At 42.6% G+C, this 6000-nt stretch overlaps 1 protein-coding gene across 7 annotated transcripts in view; it reads left to right on the top strand.

The window, feature by feature from the left end:
• Positions 1-6000, top strand: part of Atg10 (autophagy related 10) — a 277555-nt gene that overhangs the window by 4223 nt on the left and 267332 nt on the right. Inside the window, exon 1 of one of the 7 annotated variants that reach the window (XM_031360621.1) lies at positions 3368-3442. The exons of the other annotated variants lie outside the window; for them this stretch is intronic. The gene's annotated coding sequence lies outside the window, so the exon portion shown is untranslated. Of the gene's footprint in view, positions 1-3367; positions 3443-6000 lie in introns of those variants that run through there. 7 annotated transcript variants of the gene reach the window in all.

Here is a 6000-nt window from a genome sequence, read left to right as displayed (position 1 = left end):
GGTTGTTAAGAACTCTGTGGGATGTTCTGTAGGAGCTTAGAAGATCATGTTGAGAACAGTGCAGAGATAGAGGCCTGGCTTGTGAAGTTTCAGAGGGAAGATTAAAGACTCTTACTATGTTGTTTTGATTGTGAAGATTCTGTGGTTTTGGTTAGCTGGGACTGAAGTATCAGCTGTGATTAACAAGATACCAGAACTACTAAAACAAAACACTTTTCGTTACTGGGACTATTGATGCTGGTTAGCTGGAGCTAAGAAATTAGCAGTGATTAAGAAGAGACCAGCATCATTGAGGTGACATCTTCTGGGAAGTGTTTTCTGAGAGCACAGAGGCTGTGTTCTAGAGATAGCCAAGGTTGTACCTCGTGCTACAGCAGGACTTGGTAATGTGTAAGAGTCACCCAGGTGGTACTGGTTTTGAAGGCATGAAGGGGTCATGAAGAGCAGCTGAGGCTCGGCACAGTGAGAGGCCATGGAATGCCATTGGTGAAGGGGCAGCCTCAGTTGCAATTGATGGCTCAGGACTGAACAGGTCATGCAAAGGAGTTGAGGCTTGGCACCATGAAGACAGTCTATGAGAGGCTATTGGTAAAGTCTAGTTACAGCAGTGTTTTGGGAATGCCAGTACCATGCAATGACCACCAAGAACAGCAGCAGTGGAGTATAGGCATCTGAAGCCTAGAAGACATGGTGTGTGCTGCAAAGGGTAGAGCTGGAGAAGTGACCCAAACCCTTAGAGGAATCCAGAAGATCGTGAGTGGATCCCAGACGTTAGACGGTTGGAATTTGATTTTTGCTTTTGATTGTGACTGTGCCCTAATATTTTTCCCTCTTAAAGGAAGAAAGAATTTTAGTGGAGCCCACAGTTAAGAGACCTTGAATTTTAAAAGACATTTTAAATTGATTGAACTTTTAATATGTAAAGACTTTAGATCTTGGGGATGAATAAGAAAGTAAGGGTTGAGGTTTAATAGTGATGTGTTTGTGTGTCAAGTTGACAAGAGGTCAATTGTACTGGCTGGTTTTGTGTGTCAACTTGACACAGGCTGGAGTTATCACAGAGAAGGGAGTTTCAGTTGGGGAAGTGCCTCCATGAGATCCAGCTGTGGGGCATTTTCTCAATTGCCCCTTGTGGGTGGTGCCATTCCTGGGCTGGAAGTCTTGGGTTCTACAAGAGAGCAGGCTGAGCAAGCCAGGGGAAGCAAGCCAGTAAGAAACATCACTCCATGGCCTCTGCATCAGCTCCTGCTTCCTGACCTGCTTGAGTTCCAGTCCTGACGTCCTCTGGTGATCAACAGCAATGTGGAAGTAAGCTAAATAAACCCTTTCTTCCCCAACTTGCTTCTTGGTCATGATGTTTGTGCAGGAATAGAAACCCTGACTAAGACACATGGTTTATCTTCTAGAACTTGAGTATGTAGGGCATGGTGTGTCGGTTATGGCCAGTTATGGCCACAGGTGTCAGAGAACCCACATACTGTCATCCTCCTCATCTTGTTGACCTGTAACTGACTATGTACAGGAGGCTTTAGTGGGTGATGTTGATGGTGATGGCAGTGGTGGTGGTGGTGGTGGTGGTGGTGATGGTGATGGCAGCGGTGGTGGTGGTGGTGGTGGTGGTGGTGATTGTGACAGAGTGTCATGGTAGCACACATTTGTGTAGAACTGGAACTCACATTTTAGCTGAGGTTAGTCTTAAATTCTTCATTCTTCTGACTCAGGTCTGTTTTGCCATATCTTCCAGCTTCTATTACTGCTGTGTGTGTGTGTGTGTGTGTGTGTGTGTGTGTGTGTGTGTGTGTGTGTGTGTATGTATGTATGTTTTGGGGCTGGGGGTTGTTATAGGAATTGACCCCAGGCCCATTTATTCCTGGATACACCCCCAGCCCTTTACCAGCATTACACTTAAGAAAATGTATGTTATGTGTATACATGTGTTTCTGTGAGTTGCTGCCATGTGTGGACACGTGCCCATGGAGGTTAGAATAGGGTGGAGTTCCCTGAGGCTGTAGTTAGACTTGTGAGCTGACCTATGTGAACATGAGGACCTGATCTCTGGTCCTCTGCAAGAGCAGCAAGTGCTGTTAACTGCTGAGCTGCCTCTCCAGCTCCTCTACCTGCAGTATTACAGAGAGCTCTCCATTGTAGGATGCTATGTTAGGCCTGGCCCACTAGCCATAAATGACAGGAGCAACCTATGACCGTTCTTTTTGATGACCTAGTATGTTCTGCTTATTTCATATCCCTCACACAGTCGTCCCTAAACATGAGCCAGTAGGTTCGGCTTAATCTATACTTTTTCCCTTCCTCCCTGCATTTACATATGTATGTATGTATAGATGTATGTATGTATTTGTATACACCTTGAGCTTTTCACACCATCTTTGTAAGAACTCTGACTGCTTTTTGGAATGACTTTGTTTCCACCTGGTGGGTCATGTTCAAATTTCAGATTTTAGTTCTTAAAGAATTAAATTCATGTTTTAAAAACTTTCTGTTTTGGAATCTTCCATGATTCTCTTAGGGAAATGTTGGTTTTTATTTTCTCCCCACGAGGACCCACAGAGTCAGTACTTATAGGATACATGCTGCAAAAAGAAACAAAATATTTGTGGAAATAGGAAAGTGCTTAATGTCTAGACAGAGTTTGCAAGAAGAAAAATGAAAGTTTCTGGTCTTTTATATTTGAATTTCCTTTCTTACCACCCTCACCTTTCTGATTCTGACATAGGCTGGCCTAGTACTTGTTATGTAGCCCAGGCTAGCCGTTATCTGCCCATTTATCTCCTCCTTCAGCTTCCTCTTGTCAGGTATTCTAAGTATTTGCTGCTGTACCTGGGTCCTGTTTACTTTTTAATTTTAACCATTTTCCCTTCACATTTTGCTTTTAGATGCTTTGCCATCTTTTAAAATTAGTAACAAAGAGTAGATTTCTAAAAAATGTCTAATAAATAAATAAATAAATAAATATTTATTTATAGGCTTCATGTTTTTTTTAGCCATTATAGAAAAAGGCTTTCCCCCTTCAACCTTATAATTTAATTAATTAACTAATTTGTTATTTATTTATAAAGACAGGGTCCTGCTGAGAAACTTTTGGGGGGCCTGGAACTAGCAATCCTCATGCCTCAGTTTCTAAAGTGCTGGAATTCACATGTGCACCTCCCCAACTTTATGGAAGTGTCTGTAGTGTTGGAATGTACTTGGCCCAGGGAGTGGCACTGTTAGGAGGTGTGACTTTATTGGAAGAGGCGTGGCCTTGTTGGAGGAAGTGTGTCACCGTGGGGGTAGGCTTTGAGACCCTTCTCCTAGCTGCTTGAGGACAGTCTGCGCCTATTGGCCTTTAGATCAAGGTGTAGAATCCACAGCTCCTCCTGTTCTATGCCTACCTGGATGCTGCCATGCTCCCGCCTTGATGATAATGGATTGAACCTCTGAACCTGTAAGCTAGCCCCAATTAAATATTGTCCTTTATAAGAGTTACCTCGATCCTGGTGTCTGTTCACAGCAGTAAAACCCTAATTCAGCAACTTCTTATTCAAGAGCTTCTTGACATCATGTTGACACTGATGTTAGTGACTGACAGAAGAGGGATTTGTGTAGGTTGGTGTCGCTGCCTCAATAGGCAAGTGCCTCTTTTATCTCCCTTCCTACAAGTCGATGTCAAGGATTTTTCCTCTCAGTATTTAGTTGGGGACCAGGTGAATGGGTACAACTGCAATTAGGGAGGGTACATCTCTTCTGTATCCCAGCGAGGTTTCCCAGTCATTTCCACTCTCTGACCTATGCCTGTAACCTGGGTGGTGTACAGCTTGTAAGTTCAGGGTTTGAGAAAGATGATGGTGAGGCTGTGCTACTCACTCTTTTGAAAGCTTGTCTGTCGTCCTCTCTGTCCCTCCAGGTCCCCACTGTTGGCGTTGCATCACAGTCTTCAGTCCATCACATTCTGCTCTGGCTGTGCATGTTAAAGTATCTAGAGAGAGTGTGGAGGTCGAAAACTAGTAGGAGGATGGTGACTTAGTGGGTTCCCTTGCATGAGATAGCCTGGAGGGGAGCGAAATACTTCCCATTTCCTCCTGGGACCTTCTGCTGCAGAGGTCATGGGCAATATTGGCTCTAATCAGTGGGTTTCCCCTTCAGTCTAAGGACATGTTGCTTCCTGTGTAAACTTTGATTGGTGGTGTGCATTGTGAGAAGGCAGGGAGGCAGACTGACCTGCTAGGAGCTGCAAGCCTGAACTGCTCCCTCCTCCTTTCTGATGGTTCTCCAAGCTGCTTATTGGGTTGCCCCACCCAGGCTTGCCATGTACCTTGAAATCCAGGCTTTTAGCCAGCATCCCTATCACGTGATCCACTTTTGGTCTCAGATTTCCGGCATGATTGCTTTGCAATCATTTCCACAGTAGTTGTTAGAAATATTTACTTGGGGGTGTACAGAATCATGTAATTGTTTTAGTCTGTCCATAGAATTTCACATGAAATCTACATTTTCGAGCTTTTGTCTGTCAGGGGACCCTGAGAGGTATGTGAATAACCAGCTTACATGAGTTCAAGCCAAGTTGTTGTAAAAAGTTAAAGTTTCCCTCTCAGAGCTAGAATGGTCTCCCTTGTTCCCCACTCATCCGTCCATTAATACTCATTCTCCTGTTTTACTGACTGATCTTAAGCTCACAGGCTCAAGTGACACTCCTGCTTCAGCTTAATTGTCTGCGACCCTAGCCACAAGCTTGTGCTACCATGCCTGGTTTGAAATGACATGTTTTAAAAGGACATAATCTATATTTATAGTTATAATAGTATGGGGTTGTCTTTTAGTATGTTTTTAAAGTTAACTTTTCAAGTTACTAGATGACATGATTGATATTATCATGATCTTTTCTTCTATACACATCATTATGTTGTGGTTCTCACCTCTCTCCTCCATGTCCTCCTCAGCCCCTGCTGTTCCTTTAGTGGGTCTTTTTCTGTGGTAAATTGTCTTTCCTTATGCTTTAACATCCCTTCAGTTCTATTCCCTTTCTCTAACAGTATGTGCTCCTTCTCATGGTCAGTGATGTAGAATTCTTCCCAGGAAGGACAAACATAGTTGAAGGTGCTTCCTTTCATTAGTAAAAAGGATTTTTAATGTTTAAGTGTATTTATAGCATGTTCTATTATATATGTGTGTATTTACTTATAAGTAACATTAAATCTAGGGAAACAATTATATATAAAATAATGATTCAGTATACACTGTCTTATAGATTTATCAAAAGAAATATCTTCCACAAACAGGCAAAACAACAAGACAAAACCCAAAATCCATACATAGATCTAGCTCCAAACACATTAGATTAAAGACCACATAAAAATATGTGATGTGGTAGTGAGAACACTGTTTCTAGTGAGGTGAGATCATCAGGATAGTGGTCATCCGTGGCATCACAGGTCACTGAGCTACACAGCAGAGTGTCTTCACTCTCTGCTGAGAGCTGACCCTGAGATGGGAAAGGTACAAAAAACATGATTCCGTTTTCTTAATCTCTGGATTCAACTGAAGTGATTGAAAAAGGGGTTTTAAAAAAAGGAAGGAAGAAAAGAAGGAAAGAAGGAAGGAAAATAAACCGCAGCGACTAAATATCAGGCCTATTCAGCCATATCCAGACTCAGGCCAAGCAGATGCATTCGCTCCTTATCCACCATGACACTAGGAGCTGTGACTCATTTGCAGCTTTACTTACAATTAGAAACGACAGGCATATTGGTTAAGATGAGAGGAGAATTGAGATTTGCTGTGGGATTTATTTATTTATTTATTTATTTTAGGAGGCAGGGTCTTAGTATGTAGTTCAAGGCTCATCTCCAACTTGAAACCAGTGTTCTTGCCTTAGAAGAAGCTCCCCAAGTATTAGGATTAAAGGCATGGACCATAACTCCTCGTTAAAATCCATCTTTTTACGGGCAGTGGACAGTTCAGTCGCTCTGGTGTTACTGCTAAAGTCTAAATTCACTTTTTTTAACC

Source organism: Mastomys coucha, unplaced genomic scaffold (assembly GCF_008632895.1).
Source record: "Mastomys coucha isolate ucsf_1 unplaced genomic scaffold, UCSF_Mcou_1 pScaffold8, whole genome shotgun sequence".
Classification (NCBI taxonomy): domain Eukaryota; kingdom Metazoa; phylum Chordata; class Mammalia; order Rodentia; family Muridae; genus Mastomys; species Mastomys coucha.
The sequence above is the reverse complement of the archived record's forward strand: the minus strand, read 5'-3'. Positions and strand labels throughout refer to the sequence as shown.